The sequence below is a fragment of the Mauremys mutica genome, chromosome 5 (assembly GCF_020497125.1).
Source record: "Mauremys mutica isolate MM-2020 ecotype Southern chromosome 5, ASM2049712v1, whole genome shotgun sequence".
Taxonomy (NCBI): Eukaryota; Metazoa; Chordata; order Testudines; family Geoemydidae; genus Mauremys; species Mauremys mutica.
Window position 1 is genome coordinate 68,437,182 of NC_059076.1, and position 23,837 is coordinate 68,461,018.

Below are 23,837 nucleotides of genomic sequence, written 5' to 3' on the forward strand. Positions count from 1 at the left end.
TGGTTATGTATACACTGAACACAGAATTTAATTGTTTGACCTGCCTAGCTGAAGATGAATCTATTTCAAACAAGAATGGGGCATCATCTTTTCTCCAATATAAAAAATTAAATTCTGTGATAAGAATCAAGATAAGTAGATTTGATTTGAAGTCTCATGCTTCATATGTTTATAAATATCTGCTATGGCAAGCTAGTCTTTTAAGTATGAAAAGCTCACTGAGCTGATGAAGTAAATCCCACAGAATGCTTGTAATCAATCTCAGAGATCTTACATGTATGAGTATATGATACTGCAGACAGATGGCATGAATAGCTTCATCCATGAAGGAGTATAACTGCTCTGTGAATGTGGGGGAATCCATGTCAATACTCAAATGAACTAGCACAGCTATTCTGAAAGACTGAGCAAATGGAATTAAATATTTTTCTTAGTGAAATTGTATGTGAAGTATGCTGTAAAACAATGCATTTTATGAAGATGCAAATCATCTGTAAGCCTCCTAACCACTATTAAACAATTGGCATGACCTTGGGTTTCCAATTTGCAAGTATTTTTAGAAATCCATAACTGCCATAATTGATTAAACTTTCCATTACCATAGTTAAAAGCCTTGTAAAGCTTCCATTATTCTTGAGTAATTGGTAATAATGTGCTGTTGTTCTAATGGGCCCTTGCGCATGACTGCAGTATTAACAATTTACCCTTTTATTTTAGCACATTATAACTAACAGGAAATAATATATCCATTTTCAACTCTGTATATTTGGTATAGCTTCAAATCATCTCCTCCCTTTGTTAGAGGATATGTTCTGAATGCTTGAAATCATGGAACTTGCCTACAGCCCTAACTAATGAATTATTTAATGAAATCTGCAGAATAAGAAGGAAAAATATTAACCTTAAAGGCTGCCTAAATTCAGATAGGAATAAAGCTGGGAAGTTTAACAGCTTTGACTTTTTAGTAGTGAACTCAAACCACTAATAGAAGTCAACTCAATCATGCTTTATTTTTAACATATTCTTGTAATTATGATGCAAGCAGTTAATTCCTGGAATATACTATTTAACCAGAAGTGGGTTGGTTATAAAGGACACTGGATATTTACTAATCAATGGAAATATTTTTAATTCATATTTTTCCAAGTATACTTTCAACATATTAAGGTATTCAGTTATTACCATAAGCCATCAGTGTATTATATATGTTCAAGAATGAGGAAAGATATTAGCTCCCCTTGAAAGATTTTTTTTTCCCCATTACACAGTTCCTGTAGATATCCAGCCTCAAAACTAAATGTATCATCCCTGATTTGAGTCACCCTTTGTTCCTTAAGATAGGCATTGCTATAAAAGCCTTCCAGTTTTTTTTGTTAGCATTAATTGTTACAATTCTGGATATAAAAAGCCAGAGGCAACCCTCAAACTACCACCTTCTCACATGAATACTATAAGATGGTATCTACTGATGCTTTCATGTTAATTAGGCAGCATTTGTAGTAAAAAACACTCCCAAAGCCTCTCCAGAGACAGCAAGAACAATTCTGTTGCACCTTTGTTAGAAGACCATCACTCCTAATAAATGACTATTCTTTCGAGTGACTACTGGTTGCTTCAATCAAGTCTCACTGTCTTTATTTCCAAAGATGATACTTACCTGTATTTCCAGGTTAAACGGCAACTACTAATCAACCGTCCACCATCCAACTGCAAATGGAATGGGGCACTCTTGGTGAATCCCTATGCAATGAAACATGAAAGCCAATATGGCACAATACATTTTCATCTTTGCTCAACCTATATCTATTTCAAAATTAATTCGTTCTAGTAGACACCAGACTGCAGAATCAACAACTTTCTGGAGCCTCGACCTCTCACTTGTAATGCATTGTCTTTGTGCATATGAGGGAGGAAGTCATATTGTTCTCTAGTAGCTGGCCTGATAATTACCTGTTACTATTACTACCACCTACTACAGTGTGTCAGATGTTCAGCTGCGTGTGTGTGTTTTCAGTGTGCTGTCCTAGCTCTCCACAGATAATGGAGATAGCAGACTTCCATTGAACTGCCCAATAAATCCACAGGCTCTGTTTTTAGTGAAAGCACCTGGCCTCATTGACAATAAACCTGGCATGGTCGTAGTATCCTGCAGACTCTACAGCAGTGGTTTCCAAACTTTAACCACCTGTGAACCCCTTTCACTAAAATGTCAAGTCTTGTGAACCCCCTCTTAAAAAAAAATGAATATTTCCAGGGATTTTCCTTTACCTGAGTATAAATTATAAAAGCAGTGATCTTGGAAGTATAAAATTTGTTTTTGTAACATGATTACACACTATGTATTATTAATTATCTACCATTACAGTATTTGTATTGCATTATGAAAATGGCAACACTCTTCCAAGATCTCACTTTTGTAGCTTGTATCACTTTGAATAAGCCTGTTATAAGACAAGGCTCCTATGTTTCATCAAGGAGTATCAGATGTGAAACAGCATGAAGGTATTTAAGAAGACAGCTCAAAGAGTTCCTCCTACACAAGCATTCAGGTCTTGAGCAGTCCAGGCAAACAACACACATTACAACAAAGCTTAAACTTCTTCATAATAAATTTTAAAAATACTAACTGCCTATTTAATTTTAAAAACAGCAAAAAATATCAACCTTCAAGACTCCTTATAAGAAATGGAAAGGGAGGTGAAGTCTCCTCAGTGTGGTAGATATGCTTGCTTTGATCTGCTTAGCTCTTGGAAGTCTAGGGGCTCCAGGCTGCTGGCCCCATGCTGCCCGGGATCCCTAGGGACAGCTCTGTCCACCATTAGGGAATTTTCCCCGAGAACCCCCTGTAACATTTTGCAGACTCCAGTTTGGGAGCCACTGCTCTACGGGATCACTAACACATGTATGCCCGTTACAGTGGACCAGCTCAGCATATGGCAGGACTTTCCAATCCTCCCTAGGCCTAACGAACACATTCCCTTTGAGACTATTTTATATACCAACACAAACAAGTTATGTATTGCTCTTCTGACATGGTTAGTTGCCACCCATCACCTTGTACATGTTGGTTCAATCAGAACATCTCTCCCCATCATACTGACCTTATCTTTGACGAGCATGCTTGTATCATTCTTGGTATCGGGTGTTCTGGTACTGCCCTTCTGGAATATGTTTGGGTGAGTGTTCCATGCCTAGCATTTATTAGGAATGTGTGTTTCTTCACTATCAGCCCTGTTCTTGCCAGGTTCTGTGAGTGTGCATGCAGGCATAGCCTGACTTTTGCTCACAGGCCTCATACCAGGCCTCTGATACAAGGGCTTATGTCTCAGGCTCTCTTTCTACCACTGTGTTCACCTTTAGTTCAACTAGTGAAAGAATGTGTTTGTGGCTGAAAGTATGGGTCCAATTCTTGCTGCCTGTATGTGGGTATATATTGTGTTTGATTTATACAGTAACTGTGGGCTTATCTACATGGTGCACACACTATATAGTACTGAGGATACATTAACATGCTCTAGGAACTGTCACTGTATGCCATCAGGGTCCACAGAAGCCAGTTAGTGGAGAATATGCTGGTGCACATTAGAATTTATATTCCAGGTAGTGCAAATTAAGGCACAGTGTAGACAAGCCCTGTGTCTTCTTATAGCTTTTACTACAGATTAGCACCCAGCTGTTGGATCTGAACTGTGGACCTCAGATGCTCAGGACAAGCATTATCTTACAGGGAGGTGTTTATAGAGTAACTTAGGCCTGGTCTACACTAGGAGTTTGTCGAATTTAGCAGCGTTAATTCAACTTAACCGTGCACCCGTCCACACCAGGAAGCTAATTAGTTCGACCTAGAGGGCTCTTTAGTTCGAATTCTGTACTCCTCCCCGATGAGGGGAGTAGCGCTAAATTCGACATGGCTATGTCGAATTAGGCTAGGTGTGGACGGAAATCGACCTTAGTAGCTCTGGGAGCTATCCCACACAGTGCACCACTCTGTTGACGCTCTGGACAGCAGTCTGAGATTGATGTTCTAACCAGCCACACAGGAAAAGTCCTGGGAAAATTTGAATTCCTTTTCCTGTCTGGCCAGTTTGAATCTCATTTCCTGGTTGAACATCGGGGCGAGCTCAGCAGCACTGGCAACGATGCAGAGCTCTCCAGCAGAGGAGTCTATGCAATCTCTGAATAGAAAGAGGGCCCCAGCATGGACTGACCGGGAAGTCTTGGATCTGATTGGTGTGTGGGGTGAGGAGTCTGTGCTTTCGGAGCTGCGCTCCAAAAAACAGAATGCAAAGACCTACGAGAAGGTCTCCAAAGCCATGGCACTCAGAGGATACAGCCGGGATGCAACGCAGTGCCGCGTGAAAATCAAGGACCTGAGACAAGGCTACCAGAAGACCAAAGCGGCAAACGGACGCTCCGGAGCCCAGCCCCAGACATGCCGCTTCTATGAGGCATTGCATGCCATTCTCGGTGGGTCTGCCACCACTGCCCCACCAGTGACCATGGACTCCGACGATGGGATAGTGTCGACGGCCAGTTCCTTGGTGATGTTCGCGGACGGGGAAGATGAGGAAGGGTTTGTGGAGGACGAGGCAGGCGACAGCGCTTACAACGCTGGTTTCCCCGACAGCCAGGATCTCTTCATCACCCTCACGGAGATTGCCTACCAACCCTCCCCAGCAGTTACCCCGGACCCTGAATCAGGGGAAGGATCAGTCGGTAAGTGCTTTAAACATGTAAACTTTTATTATTAATGTAACAGGAATCTGAACTATGTGAAAAGGAGGTCTATATATATGGGGATAGAACAGAAATCCTCCTGGGAGATCTCCACGAAGCTGTCCTGGAGGTAATCGAAAAGCCTCCGCAGGAGGTTCCTGGGGAGAGCTGCCTTATTGGGTGCTCCGTGGTAGCACACTTTTCCGCGCCAGGCTTTCATGAGGTATTCTGGGAGCATTGCCTCCACGAGCATGGCAGCATAGGCCCCTGGTTTGTGTTGGCTTTCACGCTGCATGCACTCTCTATCTCCTTCAGTGACCCTCCTCAGGGTGATCTCGTTCGGCGACTCCTGCATCCAATTAGGGGAATTACTGTAATGTTACGCCTGGTCCAAAGTATTTTTAAAAAATCTCCAGACAGACGGCGTAGCAGAGACTCAGCACGCTGCTGCGTGACAAGCATAACGGAAAGCCAAAGAATCAAATGGACGCTCATGGAGGGAGGGAGGGGTGACTGAGGACGCAAGCTATCCCACAGTTCCTGCAGTCTCCGAAAAGCATTTGCATTCTCGGCTGAGCTCCCAATACCTGTACGGTCAAACACATTGTCCGCGGTGGTTCAGGGCATAGATCGTCAATGTACCCCCACCCCCAGAAGGAAAAGGAAAAAAATCGTCTCTTGACTCTTTTAAATGTCACCCTATGTGTACTGAATGCTGCTGGTAGACGCGATGCTGCGGCACTGTACTGTAGCATCCTCCCCCCCCCCCGCCTCATGGGTGGCTGATGGTACAATACGACTGGTATCCGTCCTCATCATCAGCCTTGTGGCAGATGGTGTAGTGCAGTAGGACTGCTATCCGTCCTCGTCATTAGCCCATAAGTAGACGGCCTGCTAACTGTCTTCATCATAGCAACAGGGGGCTGATCTCCATCAGCCCCCGCCCTTCATGTGTAAAGAAAAGATTCTGTACTGCCTGGACTATCATAGCAGCTGGAGGCTGCTCCCCTCATTTCATTTCACTAACAAGTCACTGTTTCTTAGTCCTGCATTCTTTATTACTTCAGCACACAAATGGGGGGACACTGCAATGGTAGCCCAGGAAGGCTGGGGGAGGAGGGAAGCAACAGGTGGGGTTGTTGCAGGGGCACCCCCTGTGAATGGCATGCAGCTCATCATTCCTGCATGATCTGACACGGAGCGGCTGTGCTCTCTAGTTCTCTGATACACTGCAACCCTATTACACTTGCCCCATATTCTAGGCAGGACTGATTCTATTTTTAGATATCATAAAGGAGGGATTGACTCGGGGAGTCATTCCCAGTTTTGTCTTTTGTGCCCCCGGCTGATCTTGGCCAGGGGCACCTATGACAGCAGCAGAAGGTATAGTGCAGTAGGACTGGTAACCATCATCACATTGCCAATTTACAATGGCATGGTAGATGGTACAATTTGGCTGATAACCATCTCTGCTGTCATGCAAAAGCAAAGGAATGCTGCTGTGTAGCGCTGCTGAATCACCTCTGTCCGCGGCATCTAGTACACATACGGTGACAATGACAAAAGGCAAAACAGGCTCCATGGTTGTCACTCTATGGCGTCTGCCAGGGTAATCCAGGGAAAATGGGCTCGAAATGATTGTCTGCTGTTGCTTTCCCAGAGGAAGGAATGACTGGCAACATTTACCCAGAACCACCCGTGACAATGATTTTTGACCCATCGGGCACTGGGATCTCAACCCAGAATTCCAAGGGTCGGGGGAGACTGCGATGGGGTGGAACAGGGGCAGAGTTTATGCTTTCCGGATTGCCTGGAGCAGGAGTGCGCATGAGACAGGTGCTGTGCATGGTCTTGTTCATAGAGACAGACTAGACTGTGTTCATTGTTCGCAGAAATGTATCTTTGCAAGGAATTCACTCCCTTTTTCCCCATCACACAGCTTCGACTGTCTCCAGACCTGCCCCAGCATCCCCCTCACAGAGGCTGGCAAAGATTAGGCGGCGAAAGAAAAAGACACAGGACGAGATGTTCGCTGAAGTTATGGGCTGCTCCCGAGCCGAGGCGGACCAGCAGAGCCAGTGGAGGGAGACCCTCCCTCTGTACCAGCGCTCACACAGCGAACGGGAGGAGAGGTGGTGTGAGGAAGAGAAGCAGGCGACTCAAACGCTGCTTGGACTAATGAGGGAGCAAACGGACACACTCCGGCGCCTTGTGGATGTTCTGCAGGACCTCAGGCAGGAGGACAGAGCCCCCCTGCAGTGTATCTGCTACCACCCTCCCCCGCCACAAAGTCCCATACCCCCCTCACCCAAAATAACCAGAAGGAGGGGCGCCAGGGGCCGTGAAAACTGTCACTGCACCCCAGCAGAGTGCTCAAGTACCCAAAAACTCTCATACCCTAAATTTTGAGAAGTCCTTCCCTTGCCGACTCACCCAAGCCCCAAGCCCAGTTTCATCCCCTAACTGTCTAGTTAATTATTAAAAATACTTTGCTGTTAATTACTGTTTCCCTCATTTTTTTTTTTTTTTACAGAAGACTGTGTTTGAAGGAAGGGGGTTGGTAATTGCATAGGACGGTCACCTTTACCAGGGTACAGACACGGGGGCAGGATCAGCAGCAGGTCACATACACAGTGCAGTCAGTAGGCACCCTGGTCGGTATGGGAGGTGGTTTCCAGGTTGTGTGTGGGTGTGGGGGTACGTGACTTTGTAGCAGGGGAGGGCAGTTACAGATCTTATGCAGCGGTCCTTGTCCTGGACCACAGAGCCACGCAGCAGAGGAATCTGTATCTGTCCTCCTCCGCCACAAGGTCACATAGCCCCCGCACACAGAGTCCCAAAAAGGAGGGATGGCAGGCTCCGTTGAAACAACCAGTCCGGCACTGCCAACCGCTCTAGGAGCAGGAGCCTGTCATTCCTCAAGTTTAGAGGCGGTCTTTACATCACCGCACACCCTACCCAGCACAGTCTGCGTCCCAGTTTCAACCCTTTAACGCAAAGTCATTAATAAAGAAACCTTTGTTAAGTAACAATGGGACATGTATTTTATTTTTACACATGTATTGGAAGTGGGGGAAACGGGGTGAACGGGGTATGTAACTGCAGAGGATAGTCAACAGTAACTGGGTAAAGAAATAGGGGCAGGTTCAGTTTCTTTACAGAGAAGCTGAACAGTCACAGGTCACGCTGCTCGCTGAGGAACCTAGGTTTCAAAGCCTCCCGGATGGACAGCGCTTCCCGCTTGGCTCTTCTAATCACACGGGTGTCAGGCTGAGCGTAATCAGCAGTCAGGCGATTTGCCTCAACCTCCCATCCCGCCATAAAGGTCTCCCCCTTGCTCTCAAAGAGATTGTGGAGCACACAGCAAGCACCTTGTGCAATAACAATGGGGATATTGGTTTCGCTGAGATCCAAGCGAGTCAGTAAGCTTCGCCATCTCCCCTTGAGACGTCCGAAAGCACACTCCACCACCATTCTGCACTTGCTCAGCCGGTAGTTGAAGAGCTCCTTGTCACTGTCCAGGGCGCCTGTATAGGGCTTCATGAGGCAGGGCATTAGCGGGTAGGCTGGGTCCCCGAGGATCACTATAGGCATCTGCACATCCCCAACAGCTATTTTGTGGTCCGGGAAGAAACTACCTTCCTGCAGGCGTCTAAACAGACCAGAGTTCCTGAAAACATGCGCGTCATGAACCTTGCCCGGCCACCCGACGTTGATGTTGGTAAAACATCCCCTATGGTCCACCAGTGCTTGCAGCACCATTGAAAAGTAGCCCGATTTCTCAGCAGCTGACTGTGGAAGAGGTGGACGATAAGGTGCGAGGAGTTGACAACGGCCATAACTGCAGCGGGCTCCATGCTCGCAGTGCTGTGGCGTCCGCGCTGTCACTGACCAGAAAAGTGTGCGAACAGATTGCCCGCCGGCACTTTCAGGGAGGGAGGGCGGGAGTGACGGTTCAATGATGACAGTTACCCAAAACCACCCTCGACACATTTTTTCCCCCAGCAGGCATTGGGGGCTCTACCCAGCATTCCAATGGGCAACGGGGACTGCGGGAACTGTGGGATAGCTGCCCACAGTGCACCGCTTCCAAAGTCGACGCTTGCCCTGTTAGTGTGGACTCAAAGTCGAATTAGTGTCCTTATACACAAATAAGGACACTAATTCGACTTCGTAAGGTCGATTCCACAAATTCGACTTAAGTTGAATCGAACTACTCTTGTAGTGTAGACATACCCTTACTGACTTGGGGTCAAAAACTTGGGGTCACATAACCCAACTCTTCTCAGAATGACCTTTGCACTTCTTCCATTCTATCCTGTGCATAGATAAGGTATCAAACTGATACCAGAAGCTAGTTGTCTGTCTAGTGTATCAGGGGTAGCTGTGTTAGTCTGTATCCACAAAAACAAGGAGTCCGGTGGCACCTTAAAGAGTAACAGATTTATTTGGGCATAAGCTTTCGTGGGCAAAAAACCCTCACTTCTTCAGATGCATGGAGTGAAAGTTACAAATGTAGGCATTTATATAATGACACATGGAGACGGGAGTACCTCACAAGTGGAGAACCAGTGTTCACAGGGCCAATTCAATCAAACTAATCAAACAATTCAAACTAGCTTCTCGTTGTTCAAGTCCCTCTTCAATGAGAGCTTTGGCTGTGATGCCAGGTAGTAATTGTAGGTAAAAGGGCGACAGGGATAGTTTCTGCATACACAAACTGCACACACACTTTACAATACAAATGTCATTTCACTCAACTTGTTAATTGCATCCCTCTTTCACACCTTTTGCTAGGTTTTTGTCTTTCATGTTGTAAGATCGAGTAGTCATAATATGTCCACTAGTGGCTGGCTAAAATAAAAGATTAGAGTCCTACCACTGCTATGAGCTACAAAAGACCTCCTCTAGTGCAAATGTTAGTAGCCTGTATTTTTTGAATGTGAAGTATCAGGTTCTAGGTCTTGGCTCCACAGGTCTGTCACACATACTGTATGTATATGATTTATATATTAATTCTGCCTGTTGGAAACAAAGAATTGTTATTTTAGTAGCACATATTTGCCGGAACCTCTAGCTAAGACCATTCATCTGTACCCATATATGAGAAGCCCTTAATTATTCAGTTATCCCTATACCGTCACAGTCTGAGGATAACCCAGTAAGAGTTTTGAGGTTAACATGACAAAGTAGTAAAAGTAGCTGAGCTCAATCTATACAACAGTTAACGTCATTGTAACAGAGTGATCATTTTTTTCAACAAGAGTAAGACATATCCTATTGTACACTCCCTTTTGTGTTGTATTATGTGACTAGTGATTTTGGATGTCTAGATTTCTGGGTGCTGTTTGTAATTTGGCACCCAGAAATCTAGACACTGAAAGTCAGGTACATTTAGATTTTCTTAACTTACATACCCCAAAATCTAAGCACCAAAATCTTTAGTCATCTTTGAAAAAGGTCAGTCTACTTTCCTATTATATATAAAAAATGTCTCGGATGAGTATTTTTGTTTCTTGAATATGAGTCAAGTATTGTATGTAAGACACAAGAGTTAGTTGTTCCATTCTACTCTGCACTGGTGAGGCCTCAGCTAAAGTGTTGCATCCAATTTTGGGCACCATGCTTTAAGAAAGATGTGGACAAAGTGGAGAGAGAGTCCAGATGATCTCAATAATAAGAGGTTTAGAAAACCCAACCTATAAGACAAGGCTTCAAGAACTGAAAAGACAACTACAGGGGACTTGATAACTCAATAATATTAAAGGGCTGTTATAAAGAGGATGGTGATCAATTGTTCTGCATGTCCACTGACAATGGGTCAAGTAGTAATGATCTTAGTTTGCAGCAAGAGAAATTTAGGTTAGATATTAGAAAAAAAGCTTTTTAACTATAAGTAAGGACTGGAACAGGCTATGAGATCCCTATGATTGCAGGTTTTCAAGAACAGGCTAGATATACTGCAGTTAGGGATGGTCTGGGTATACTTAATCCTGCCACAGTGCAGGAGAATGCACCATGTGACCTCCTGAGGTTCCCGTCAGCCTTACACTTCTATGATTAGTGAAATCAAGCACAAATAAAGTCTCCATGAAAGAGCACGTTCACTCTAATGATCAGCACAAATCTGAAACACAAATTTGGAACTGCCTCCTTTGTTATTAAACAGTGTCTTAGAAGGAGTTCTAAAAATATGAGCCTAATGTACCTACAATGAGCCCAGATAAAAATTATGAAATGTCCATGAAACTTCTGAGAAATTGAGCAAAGACCAGATTTGAGTTTGGTTCAACTTTTGGGTGAAAGTTTGAGTTGTGTCTTATTTTATCTGAAGGGGTTTTATCTTTTCTAAGTCTAAGACATATTTTATTAGAGACATTGTTAGATTTTAAGCAAATATCAGTAATAAAGTAAACAAAGCAGCAGCATTATCCATAATCTATCCCAGAGCACTTCAGTAAGGGGGAAAAAAAAATCTTGATTTCCTAATGTACTGTAGCAGTAGCAATGGGCCACATCAATAGCTGTATCTTTCACATGAGAGAAAAATCAAAAACCACCACCACACGTTTCTTTCATGATTGTAGGGCCTCATCAAGGATTACTATAATAAAAAAAAGATCAAGTAGATGGCTCCATAGAGTATTTAAGATAGTCTACCTTAACACAGATGAGAGTTAGGCATAAGCACAAGAAGAAAACCTTTCAAGTAGTTTAAGACAAACAACAACTACAGCCTTGAATCTGTCAGGCTGGTTTCTTTTCTTAAAGGGCCTTATTGTGTGTGGGAACTCTCAGGACCTAACTGCTTGAAATGTTCCCCCCTCCTCCCCCTGTAAATGGTGCATGTACGTTCTCCTGCTCTTATTGCAGGAAGAGAAGAATTCAGAGGATAGCTGGATAAAAATGCAGGGGATAATCACCACCACACTAACAGAAAGAGCACAGTGCTTTTTGCAAAAGTGCAAAAATACATTAAAATATAGGGGGAAATGATACTGCCACAATTTCCAAAGGATTCCAGGTGTGGTAATTACTTCACTGGGAAAGAAATAAGTGTATGTGTGATGTTATGAGTGTAATATAATCTCATTAAAAGGTGACAGGGCCAGAAAGAGTTAATTAACTCACAGACTGACCTGACCCATGGCCTAACTTTAGAGACTGGTTAGGAAGATATGTAAATGAATAGAACTTTGAAATGCAAGTCTGGATTGTTAGAGGTAGAAGGGTAAGTGTTTGCTCAGGTCTCCTGATGTAAGCAAACAAGTCTTGTCTATTGCTATAGCTTTGATTCAAAGGTCAAAAAACATTTAAAATTTAGGAAGACACTTGAGTGAAACAGTATTATTGTCTATGTCTCTTTGAAGGTTGTGGTATCTGTATCTGAACTGTTTAATGGATAAATTACCCTGTGCTAATTGCAGGATGGGCAAAAGGCTGCTGGAAATGTACAAGAACCCTGGGACAGGAACCTTCTTCATCTCAGATTTACTTTGGGTTTCAAGAGGGGGAAACCTTAAGCCATAAAGACTGAGATCCCCAGTCACTGATTGGAGTCACCCTGAATATGGATATTGGACTATAACCTATGGACTATATCTAAAAGGATTTTTGGCAACTACAAACATAGCAGAGATGAGCATCTGAACCTCAAGAATTGAATTGAAGTATATATATATATATATATATATATACACACACACACACACACACACACACAGAGAGAGAGAGAGATCTTTTAACCACCACTTATTTTTTAAATACATTTTAGCTTAGTTAATAAGAATTGTCTATAAGCATGTATTTTCTAACTGAAGCTGTGTGTGGCTAATCCTTTGGGATTGGAAGAACCTCTCTTATATGATGAGATAAGATTTTCAGTAATCATCATATCTGACATGTGTGTCTGGATGGAGGCCTGAGGCTGGGTACTTTAAGGGAACTGTGTGGTTTGGACTTCTGAGTAAGTAGTAAGGTACTATAAAAGCTGTTTTGTGCTGGCTTGGTAAATCTAAGTATTTGAATATCCACCAGAGTTTGGTGTTTGTTTGCCCCGTTCTGTTTGCAGTTCACCCTGATTGAGTGACCTCAGCTGGCTCCCACAAGCAGCATCGTCACAGAATGCCAAGAGAATAGTGAATTTCCCCTCCCTCCCCCCAATTATTTATATGTGTGAGCAGGTGTTTTTGATGGTAATATCAGCAGCAAATCTTGCAGTTCACAGGAATAGCTCCATTTTCAGAACACCAGCAAAGGCAGCTGTGTTTGAATAACTTCAGCCAACAACAGTTTCTCTTCCTCCTGCTTCTCTCAAGACGCTATTCCCAAAGTATATACACCATAAAGAACTTTTTTTGCTAAGGCACACTCACAATCTTGTCTAGAATGGTTTACAGCCATTAGTATGGATAGCTGCACAGGCCAGGGCCCAGGGTCTATCAGGGGTAAGCTCACCTAGCCACACCATCAGTCTCATTTGGTCCAACTACCAAAACATCTGAGTATCTCACCTTCTTTAATATACTTAGCATCCTATCAGTGCTATCAAGTGACTTGCTTAAGGCTACATATTGACCCTGTGGCAGAGCCAGGATTTGAACCTAGGTTTCAAAACTAGTAGGCTAGTGTCTGAACCACTGGCTTATCACACCTTTCAAGTCCAATAGGGGTTTGCATCAATACCAACAGATGGCAGTTGATGGGGCCCAGCCCTGCTCACAGCCAAGGCCTTAGTCAATGGCCCAGGCAACACCTCATGACTGAATGCACGCTTGTATTCAGACCCTATGCACCACTGTAATAACCTTTGTGCTAGGTGTGCTTTATGAGGTATCATTTGAAATCTGATAACTCACTGCTCAGTAATATCATTGTGAAATATATGTAGCAACATTACATATAAAGTTATGCGTTCCCCCAAATGCTGTTGGTAGCAGCTGTTCAAACCCAAGTAGCCCCAGTTAGGTAGGGATGGTCAAGCAGGTCTATTTTAAAAGAAAAAGTGTCTACCTCAATTTACATAAACAGTAAAGAAAGTCCCGGAGACAGCCAGAGGAAGACATCCTAGACTCACCTCCTTCTTTACTGTGAGTAAACTTTGCTTTGAGGGTATGACATTAGTATATTTTCATAAAAATCATATAGAGTGCAATGTAACTGGAATATACTTCATGCAAAAGGTCTCTTGTAAGGTATCATTACAAAGCTTATAATCTACTGAGTGTGATCATCCTATTTGTATAAATGTACCACTCTTGTATCTGAAACTAGAAATATGAAATACAACTGAGGGCCTATTGTAATTATGCAAAGTGTGGGCCATTAATGGCGGTTTGGAATATTGATGACTCCCATTAACCAGGACAATTGACTGAAGATGGTTCTGTTTTACCTGCAAGTCTTCCTGTATATGTGTGTGCTGGCAAGTGGGCAATGAAGTCTTAAAGTGACATGTGATCATGTCACCTGAACTGGAACTCATCTTTAACATGGTGCTTTTCCATTGGGAGGAGGTGGTGGGAAACCAGAGGGACAAATGATTCCCACCTTATGCAAAAGATGTATAAGTGAGTGGAACAGAACAAAGAGTACTCATATCTTACAGGGTTCCAAGTTAACCACATCAATTCAGGAAGAGAACCTGGACATCACTGTGGAAAAGTCTATGTTTGATGTTCAGCTGTGGTCCAAAAAGCCAACAAGATAGTAGGATGTACAACAGTGGTCCCCAAACTTTTTACCTCATGCCCTGTCAAGGCTGATTCCCCACTCTGGCACTTTGAGTGCAGAAGTTGGGTGCCTGCAAGGATTCTAAAAAGTAATATTGGCCACTCCAGGCTGGTATTAAATGCTAAAGGTTACAGCTTCTCTCTGACCTTGGATGGTTAAATGCTGCCACTGCCCAACTGCAAAAAAACCAGGAAGGAGGACTGGGAATTCCTCCCTGTGGGGTAACCTCAAGCCCTTTCACACACCCCTCCAGCGAAGAGCTGAGAAAGAAAACAAAGGAAATCAGCTGTTGCCACCAGCTAATTAAACAACATATGTACAAACTGTTAGGACACAAAAAACCCAGTTCTGTTGATAAAATGTATTTTCTTTCTTTTTTGTCTTTAAAAAAAAAGGTACATTTGGAACTTAGGTTATTGATAGATTTAAAAAGAACAAATATAATAATTAAGCATCAAGAATGGTTTTCTTGAGGTCCAGCTTAATGATTACAAGAAAAACAAAGCATTAGAGGATTAGCAAAGGAGTCCACAGGCCTTACAGAAATAAAAGATAAGCCTAATTGCGTCTTTCTAGACATTTCCTGATCTACTTACATATCTGGTGCTTCAAACTGAGTAGTTTCTAGGTATGATCTGGTGATTTTCATAGCTCCAGCCCTGTTTCTTCTCTGTCCCCTCTCTCCAGAGAACAAGCAGACAGACAAAGGGAAAGTCTCCCCCCGCCCCCATTTTAAAAAGTTCTAGCCCTCCCATTGACTCTTTTGGTCAGGTGCCCACTCCCTTCCTTTTACCTATGGACTTTTAACGTTTTACAGGTAAAGCGAGTGGAGAATAACTATTAACAGGGGTTTTGTAGCTAACTGGCTGTCTGGTGTCCATAAAAGGGAGATACTCTGCCCCCACCATTTATCACACACACCCTTACCCCTGTCCACACCACCTCCAGCCTCCTGGAGCTGGGGACAGATTCCCAGGAGGGAGTGGGACGTGGACAGGGGTAAGGGTGCCGAGGTTGGGGCCATAGCTGGGAGTGGCAGCGGAGATGGTGGCGTGGTGCCCTAGGGCCAGGAGTGGAGCTGAGTGGTGCTCCCTGTACGGGCTGGCCCAGGTCCCAACTGTGCAATCACAAGTGTTCCTCCGTGCCCTCCCTAAGGGGGTGTGCCCCACAGATTGGGGACCTCTGAGTCAGAGTGGGAATGTGGAAAGTATCAGTCTATTACATCAATCAATGGTATAACCTCCATCTGAAATATTGTACGCAGTACTGGTGATCCCATCTCAAAAAGGATATTGAGGGAAACATGATGAGAACAATTAATGGCCTAAACTCTCACATGGAGAAACTGAAGATTGAGATTGTTTAGTTTAGAAAGGAGAGGAGTAAGAGTTGACATGACAGAAAAATTAAACTGTCTAGAGAAGGTTGACATTCAATGAAAATGAAAGGTGGCAAATTCAAATCTGATGAAGGAAACTAGTTTCTCAAGCAAACTGTAATTAGATTTTGGAATTGATTGCTGCAGAATGACATGGAGACCAAAAATTTAGCAAGATTCAAGAAGAGTTTGGATATTTACGAACAAGAATATCCAGAATTGTAACAATTAATGCTAACAAAAAACCTGGAAGTCATACAAAACCCAATGCTTCAGCATTTAAATCAATCTCCAACTATTACATATTAGGTTGATGCCTTCATGGGAGATTAATTCAAAGTGCATAGATGTGGAACAATCACATGTCTTGCCCCTTCTTCTGAAGCTCCTGGCTCTGGCCCCTATCAGAAGGAGGATTCTGGACTAGGTAATTCCTGGTTCTGATCTAGGTTGGTGATTCCTATTGATGGTTCAAGCCTGATCTTTGCTTTATGGTTTAGTTTTGATATATTGAGCTTGATTGAGCCTTGTGTTACAAAACTGGCATAAAAGTGGTGAACCAGCTCCATTAAGGGATTTGGCTTAAAGAACAAACAAAACAAACAAAAAGCCTATTGTTTCTGTATTCTCTCTTTTTTTTTTTTTTAAACTTATCGTTCTTCCCCCATTTTCTTCTGCTTAGCTTAAGCACACATCAGGCTGCTCTTTAGGGTATTAAGTGACTCCATTTCTGTTTTATTTCCACTGAACTATACCATGGAGTCAGCTTAACTTGAATTTACTGAGATGTTTTAGGTGGCTTGATTACCGTTTATGAGCTTCATTGCTGTGTTGGAAAAAATCCACTAAAATAGCAATAAGTAAATGAATGAAATACATGATGAAGATTTAGGTTTTACTTCCAAATCAACCACTAAAAACAAACAAAACAGTTCAACTTTTCAGCAATCGCTTTCTCAATCAAGCCATAAAAAAAATAGCCAAGCAACAATTAGTCAGCACACTAATTCCAACCTCAATTAGACAGTGATGCAGCGGATTCCGTTATCCCACCAATTTATGTAATTTATCTTCAAGTCTCTAGCCTGAATATTAAAAGCTAAACATTTTTACATGTTGGACATGTGGGCTAACAGTATCAAGGGAGAGTAAAAGTAAGTCTGTGCTAAGGAACAAACATATCTGCTATACTGAAGGCAGTGCTAATGAGGTCCAATAAATCTCTTTCTGGCATTGAATTTATCAGAAGTAAAGCTTTCCTGTAGGATCTTGGTCTCTCTCCAGAATTTGCCGGGGTTGGGATTGACAGCTCACTTAATTTCATAGTGAGAAAGACTACATTTTGCCTCAAGTAACTTAAAAAAAGTGAGCTTTCTGGCAGGATAAGGGAGACTGGTTGTAATTGGAAACCCACCCATTCTTCCACCATCCTTCTAATTGAGTCTGTGAAGCAAGGCTTCAAAGGAGGTGAGACAGAAACAAGGCCAAGAGAAGGATCCTCTTTTCATTGTAATGGACTTCTGATCCCCTAAGGGAATGAATCTCCAAGCTAAACTTCAATTTTTATTCACACATAGAAGCACAGGTGCCTTGTTCATTAAAATAATTCAATATCATTATATAATGATATTAGTATGAAATATGCTTAGTAACTACAATCCAGTTATAATTACTTCATAAATTTATTTGTGGAAGCTAGATAGACATTCAGAAAACTGCAAAAAATATCAAGCTAATGGCATTTACATATAAATCACATTTTACAAAAAATTCTGTATAATAGAGTCTATACTTTCATTATGTTTCTTTACATAGAACAAAATTACTGAGTTCCCCAGTGGCTGACAAAAGAGTGCTAAATATACACTAGCAACTCTCTCATGCATCAAATTTATAATAAAAAAAACATGGCTAAGTCTGAAGGAAAAATCTGAACTTTAGAGAAATTAAATAAAACTAATTAACAGTAGGGATGTTTTTCGTCTTCCCCTCCCCCCTCTACACCCCCTATCCTGCTGTATTTCACACCAAAGCTGTCTGCATTTCAGTGGTGAAAGAAGTGTAATGTCATTTGGGTTCCTTCATACAGAGGTAATATAGAAATTTAATATAGTTAATAAAGTATATTATTTACTGAGACTCATCTATGCCTCAATTTCTGTGGCCTCTACCATCCTAATCCACTGCAAGTTCTTTTAATTTGGAATTCCAGTATTATCATTTTGGTGGTTTTATCTGGTACTGAAAGCTCTTATCAGGTATAAATTGGCAAATCTGTCACAGAGCATAGCCATTGACCTTTGTTCATGACACTTGCCACTGAAGCAGTTGACTGCATCTAAAAACCTTACCTTGCTTACCTCAGTCCTAACTAACTTTTTCCTCCATATCAGAATACATATCCTGGAAGTTTCCTTAATGGGAGATGTCCACACTGCCATTAGACAATTGAGCCTGGCCTGTGACAGCTGAATCAAGCTCAGAGGGCTCAGGCTATGGAGTTTTTAATAACTGTATTGTGGACATTCGGGCTTGGGCTGCAAACCAAGCTGTGGGATGCTCCTACCTCACAAGGTCCTGGAGTCCAGGCTCCAGACTGAGCCCGAACATCTATAATGCAATTAAATGGCCCCTTAGCCCAAGCACACTGATGCCAAATCAGCTGGCATGGGCCAGCCATAGGGTTTTTAATTGCAATATAAACATACTCCCATTCAGCTACAGCTAGTGACCTGGCCCTTAAATTGCCAGGACAAGAACTTTTATTCTTTAGAATATTTGGCTCAACAACATTAGGTCTGTCACATATTTTCATGCTTTAAATCACAGTCAAAGGTTTTTATTTAATTGTGTTAAAAATGTCTTATGTAGCAAAATCCTGGACCTGTCTGCTTACTCTTGCTTTTCTCATTGTACGTCACTGATATTTTCTTTTTTCACCGCTCATATGTGCTCTTTGTAAAATACTTCAAGATATGCATGAGAAGTAATAAGTGAATTGATACACTGGACGGGAGCTTGTCAACATTAACATATTGAATGAATTTCAAACATTTTAATGGAACTATTTTGGCCAACATAATATAATTACTTATGAGGCAAACTATCCAAAACAGTTGTTTCTTTCTTATAGGAGTGCTGGATTTCAGTCTTGCATAAAATATATTAGCATTTAAAGGTTCCACAATTCATTTTCATAGCTGGCTTTCTGTACACATGCAATTTAAAAAGCAGTTTCTTGACTGTCCATTTGGCTGCCCCTGCTGTTAAAGATGTGCTCCTTAATCAGAACTTTAAAAAAAAAAAAAAGCTCAATGTGTATTGAAAAATGCTGCAAGTAGTCTTTTGGAATTATGCATTCCAGCTGTGAAATTGAAATACATTCTTTAGAAATGAGAAACGGTGCAGCCTGCTCTCACAAAAAAAAATAGAATATCAATATTCTGTAAAGGAGAGTGCTCCCAAAAAGAAAACCTAAATGTTTTCAATAGGGCATATTTCAATACTACCTCTTCAGAGTCTTGAGGAAAGCAGTACAATGAAAAGGAACTCAGCTCTCTTTTTCCCCTCAATCATGACTAAAGGCAGGAGATACAGAAAGGGTTTTTGTACACCTTTCCATCTTGAGAACAAAACTATCAGAGTCAGTAATACCTTTCAAAATCCAAGACTTCTGGAAATAAAAAGTTCTTGTCTCAGCAAGTTCTTAAAGAAGCCAAATTGGTCTATAAAAACTTATTAAAATGAGATTACCCTCAGAAATGTGAATATAAGAGTGTCATTATAGGGCTCCATGTTTATTGTCTCCACACAATTCTGTTTCAAATTTGCTCAGTCTAGAAGGGTGAAGACTTTCATTCCTCAACAGTCAGTGCTGCAAAACTCACTCAGGCATTTAAAAGTCAAGCTGAGTTCTTTCTAGTCAAGGCTTGAAATGGCCAGGGGGATGGAGGGGGCACATTGGCCTTCTCCCAAGCTACACCCAGTTGAGATCGATACCAAAATGAGGTAGACACCTATTCCTTCAACCTTGCTGAACTTTGCTTGCCCATGGTGGAGTTTGAATCCTCCTCTGACATCTGCTGGTCTTGACTCACTCTCAATGGGACTTTGCTTGTCCTCTGTCAGGCTTGGACATCATTCTGGGCTCAATTTGTTCTCAGAGGGACCCATTTGTCCCTTGGAGATTGAGGCATGGTTGGTTCCCTCTAGTTGAGATGTTGCCTATCTGGCTATTGCACCTGTTCTGGTGGGTGTAGCATTGCTGCTGCCTCTACTTAGTGCTCTCTCTCTCAGGAAGGCAAAAATGCTTGCTGCTTCTGTGGTGAGGTAGCAAAGACTCCCACCCAGGGATTTCAGACAGCAAAAGATGGGGGGAATTGGCAGAAGTTGGGGGCCCACCAGACAACCCCACAGGGAGAACGCCTCTCATGAGGGAGATTTTTTTCCTATATTGAGCCTTCATGGGCAGGGCTACAGCTGTGTTTGAATTTGGATCATTCTCCCTCTGTTTAGAGAATGATGCTGGGGCAACACAAAATAGCTGTTGAGTAGCAGCCAGGCAATCATCAGGAAGCCCAGAAGTAAAATAAAAAGGATAGATGGCCAAAAATGCCCTGGTTCATCAAGCTGGCATAAGTCAGAACAATTTGAGAACTGCAAGCACTCCTGACTCAAAAAAAGGTGAATTATTGGGGTCAGTAAAGTGCAATTGCCATGTTCTGCTATATTCAGGGTAAAGATGAGGGTTAGGGTAGGGTTAAAATTTGTGTTCATAATGCATGAGCTGAACTAATTATTGCCCGGTGTTTATCCTCCCTTTTCTAAGCAAAAGAATCAAGAAGATGGAAACTCCCCCCCCGAACAGCACCCATTAAATGCCAATAGACTGATGCCTGTCAGACTTAAGGTCAGAGAAGGATACAGAGTACAGAGACAGCAGTTGCAGCACCAGCAGATGATCAACTCCTAGCCACCTCATCCTACTGGGTCTCAGTGCATTATTTAATTCATGAATGATGCCTTTTTCCCCCAACCCCAATGCAGGAGTACATTGAAATGCACTGAAATGGCTGAGATCCTTCACATTCTGACTCACAGATACATTACAGGCAGCTGTTTCTTCACCTCTAAGACCCTCACCTGTGGATTCTTACTGGGTGGTCCCAGTTAGAGGGTGAGCTTCACTTTGCAGTCCCTCTTGACTGTGTCCCGCTGGTAAATGTTGCTACCATCACCCCTTTCTGGGTAGAACGATGCAGTCCTACCACACTGCAGGCCAAAATCCCCATTTACCACTCATGATAATCAATAGGCCTAACTGTATTTGGCATTTGAACAAGGCTTCAGGACCTTGTGACCAGAAGCTGACTAAAGTGACTCAAAACAGGTCCTTCAAAGCAAACTATTTGTTCACCTAAAGGTACATATTCAGAGAAAGGAGTTAAAAACAGAAATCTGTACACATCCAGTCTCACTTAAACATTATCTTTTCTTTGCAAATTTTGGTAAGCGCCACTTAGCCCATCTATTGCTGGCTGGAGAAGAAAATCTGCAGCACTCTGCCTCTGTATCTTGCCCAAGTAACTGCTGCCCACTCATGCCCACCCTGCCTCTCTAGGTAGGGTTCTCAACTGTTCATTGGCCTTTTTGAATCTAGACTCGAGCCTTGCCAAAAAAACAGCTGGCACCAGAAAATGCATCCTTCCAATTAGTAGGTTCCTCACTATTATCTTAACTCCCTTAAAGTTGTTGACTGCAGATGTCTTATCTGACCATTGTTTTGTTTCCTGTTTGCTATTCCTAAGAGCTCCTTTGAATTAACTGTGTAGTCAGACAATTATATCAAGTAGGTAAGCTGTGCTACAGGTCATATTCATACAAAACACAGGTCTCCCCCCTCATTCTCCACACAAGTCCCAAACCTCTAAAAAAGTTGGTGTGATATCAGTCTGAAGTACCAGCAGGTAACACCAAATGTTTTCAAAACGTTAAACGGGACCAATTACCAACTTTAAATATCTCTAACCAAAATCAGAACCTGGATGAAGGGCAGCTTGCTATAGCCGAACACAGTCAAGACTGACCTGATGATAGCGTGAAAGCAAATGCATGTAGGAAAAGTTGTCTCCCGAAGGCCCAATAAGCATGCATCCATGACAAGCTAAAAGCCTGTGCTCTAGCCTATTGGACAATTCTGGCTATAGAGGTTCCATATATCCCAGGCTTCGTTACTGCAACTTCTTATGACTAGGAATGAGACCACATGCCTCAAAACATCTCCTACTTATGCAAATCATAACAACCTCTGCGCTTAGCAACACAGATTGACAGAAACAGTGAAGAGAGCGAAGCATCAGGGTGCTAACACCCCAATGGATACACAGCCCAGTTTAATGTCTCTATGTGGAGATTCAAAGCTCTCCAGAGGACTGGCACTAGCTTCGTAAGAGATCACCTCACCCTCTGAGATATTGAGCTCCCACATATGTTCAGAAGGGTAGTCATAATTTCAAAAGAGGAACACCAACCTCACTAAAAATCACAACTCATCTTTTTGACTGTCCTTTAGTAAGTTATTCACAAACACAAAAAACACACACACAATTAAAACTATCAAGTTATATCTTTTAAAAGATAGGACTCAAGAGAGACTTTTAAAAAATAGAAATAAATAATTCTTAGAAGGTGCTTAGAACCTATGGTAATAGGGGACATATAAATATATAAATGAGCCTGAATACACAAAATGAACAGCTCTATTGAGAAAGAAAATGCCAATATAACAGTGTCACTTAACAAAACAAAAGCAACAAAAAACACACCATAAATGCACTTTACATTTCAGACCTGGCTCACAGGGGATTTTGCTTCAAGATATTTCATGATTTCATTAGCCTGGTGTGACAGGATCACAGACAATCACTACAAGGTACACAAGACAAGTTTTTTATTTGTCTATCATCCCTGCATCATCTTTAGCCAGCAACAAACAAAGCACTGTTGCACATCATTACAATAATCTCACTCCAGGCCTGCCTACCTTCCCTTCCAGGGCTCTGACAGGCAGCAGTTTCTCGAGCAGTTCCTGGCTCAGTGTGAAAGCTAGAAGTATGTTCCTCTTCCCAGACACCCTAGAGGTGACCTGGGCTCTCTCCTTTTAACTCCTCCCCCGAAGCCTGGCATCTAACGCAGGTGTAGCAGGTTAGGGCTGATTAAGCACACAGATGCTTGTTAACCTTTTCCTGGCTAGTATGGGGTTTGTACACCCATTCACATCTGCTGCTACAAAACCCTTTTGATTCTTTTAAAAAATAATTTTAACTCCATACATAAAACAAAACAAAATGTAAAACAACCAAAGAGCCAAACATCATTCTGCGGGGTCCGTGTCCATTGTGTGAAGCCCAACACAGCTTTTTGTAACAGCTGAGTTCCATAGCTGTGGAAATATAAACACTGTTGCTGGTTGAGAATTTTTCACCGGAACAAACTTTTGTTAGAAAATGCAGATTAATCAAACCAAAACTTGTGGAAATGTATTGGCTGTGAAAGACAAGGCTTCAAGTCCATGCTCTGAACTAGACAGTATGGGGACTTGATCCTGGCTCTCCCGCAGTCTAGCTGGGTGCCTTTACAACCAACCTAGTCACAGGGACAGCAATAGTTCTCTAAAACATTTCAAAAGGTCTGAGTTTCCTGAGATGGAACAGGAAGTTACTTTGAAATTTTGGTGGAATGGGAAAACCACTTCCTACCCAGCTCTAACAAGCATGTACTATAGGAAAATTGCCCTTGAAAAGGCTGCATAACTTTTAAGTAGTCCTCAGGGAGGAGCAAATATACAGACTTCTCTCAAGCCAACTTCTATAAATGGTAATACGGTGCGTGAAGTGGTATTAGGAGAAGTATTGGGCATTTGTGTTGCCTCCCTGTCATCCCAACACAGGAATGAGTTTCTCCACTGCTGACAATGAGTTGGGATGAAATAATGCCCTGCGGAAGTCAATGA

General features: G+C 42.4%; 1 long non-coding RNA gene across 3 annotated transcripts in view; it reads right to left on the reverse strand.

Moving 5' to 3' along the window:
* Positions 1–22,954, reverse strand: part of LOC123371574 — a 109,355-nt gene extending 86,401 nt beyond the window's left edge. For all 3 annotated transcript variants that reach the window (XR_006579847.1, XR_006579846.1, XR_006579848.1), the window contains exon 1: positions 22,869–22,954. This is a non-coding gene — a long non-coding RNA (uncharacterized LOC123371574). The remainder of the gene's footprint in view (positions 1–22,868) is intronic.
* Positions 22,955–23,837: the final 883 nt, after the last annotated feature.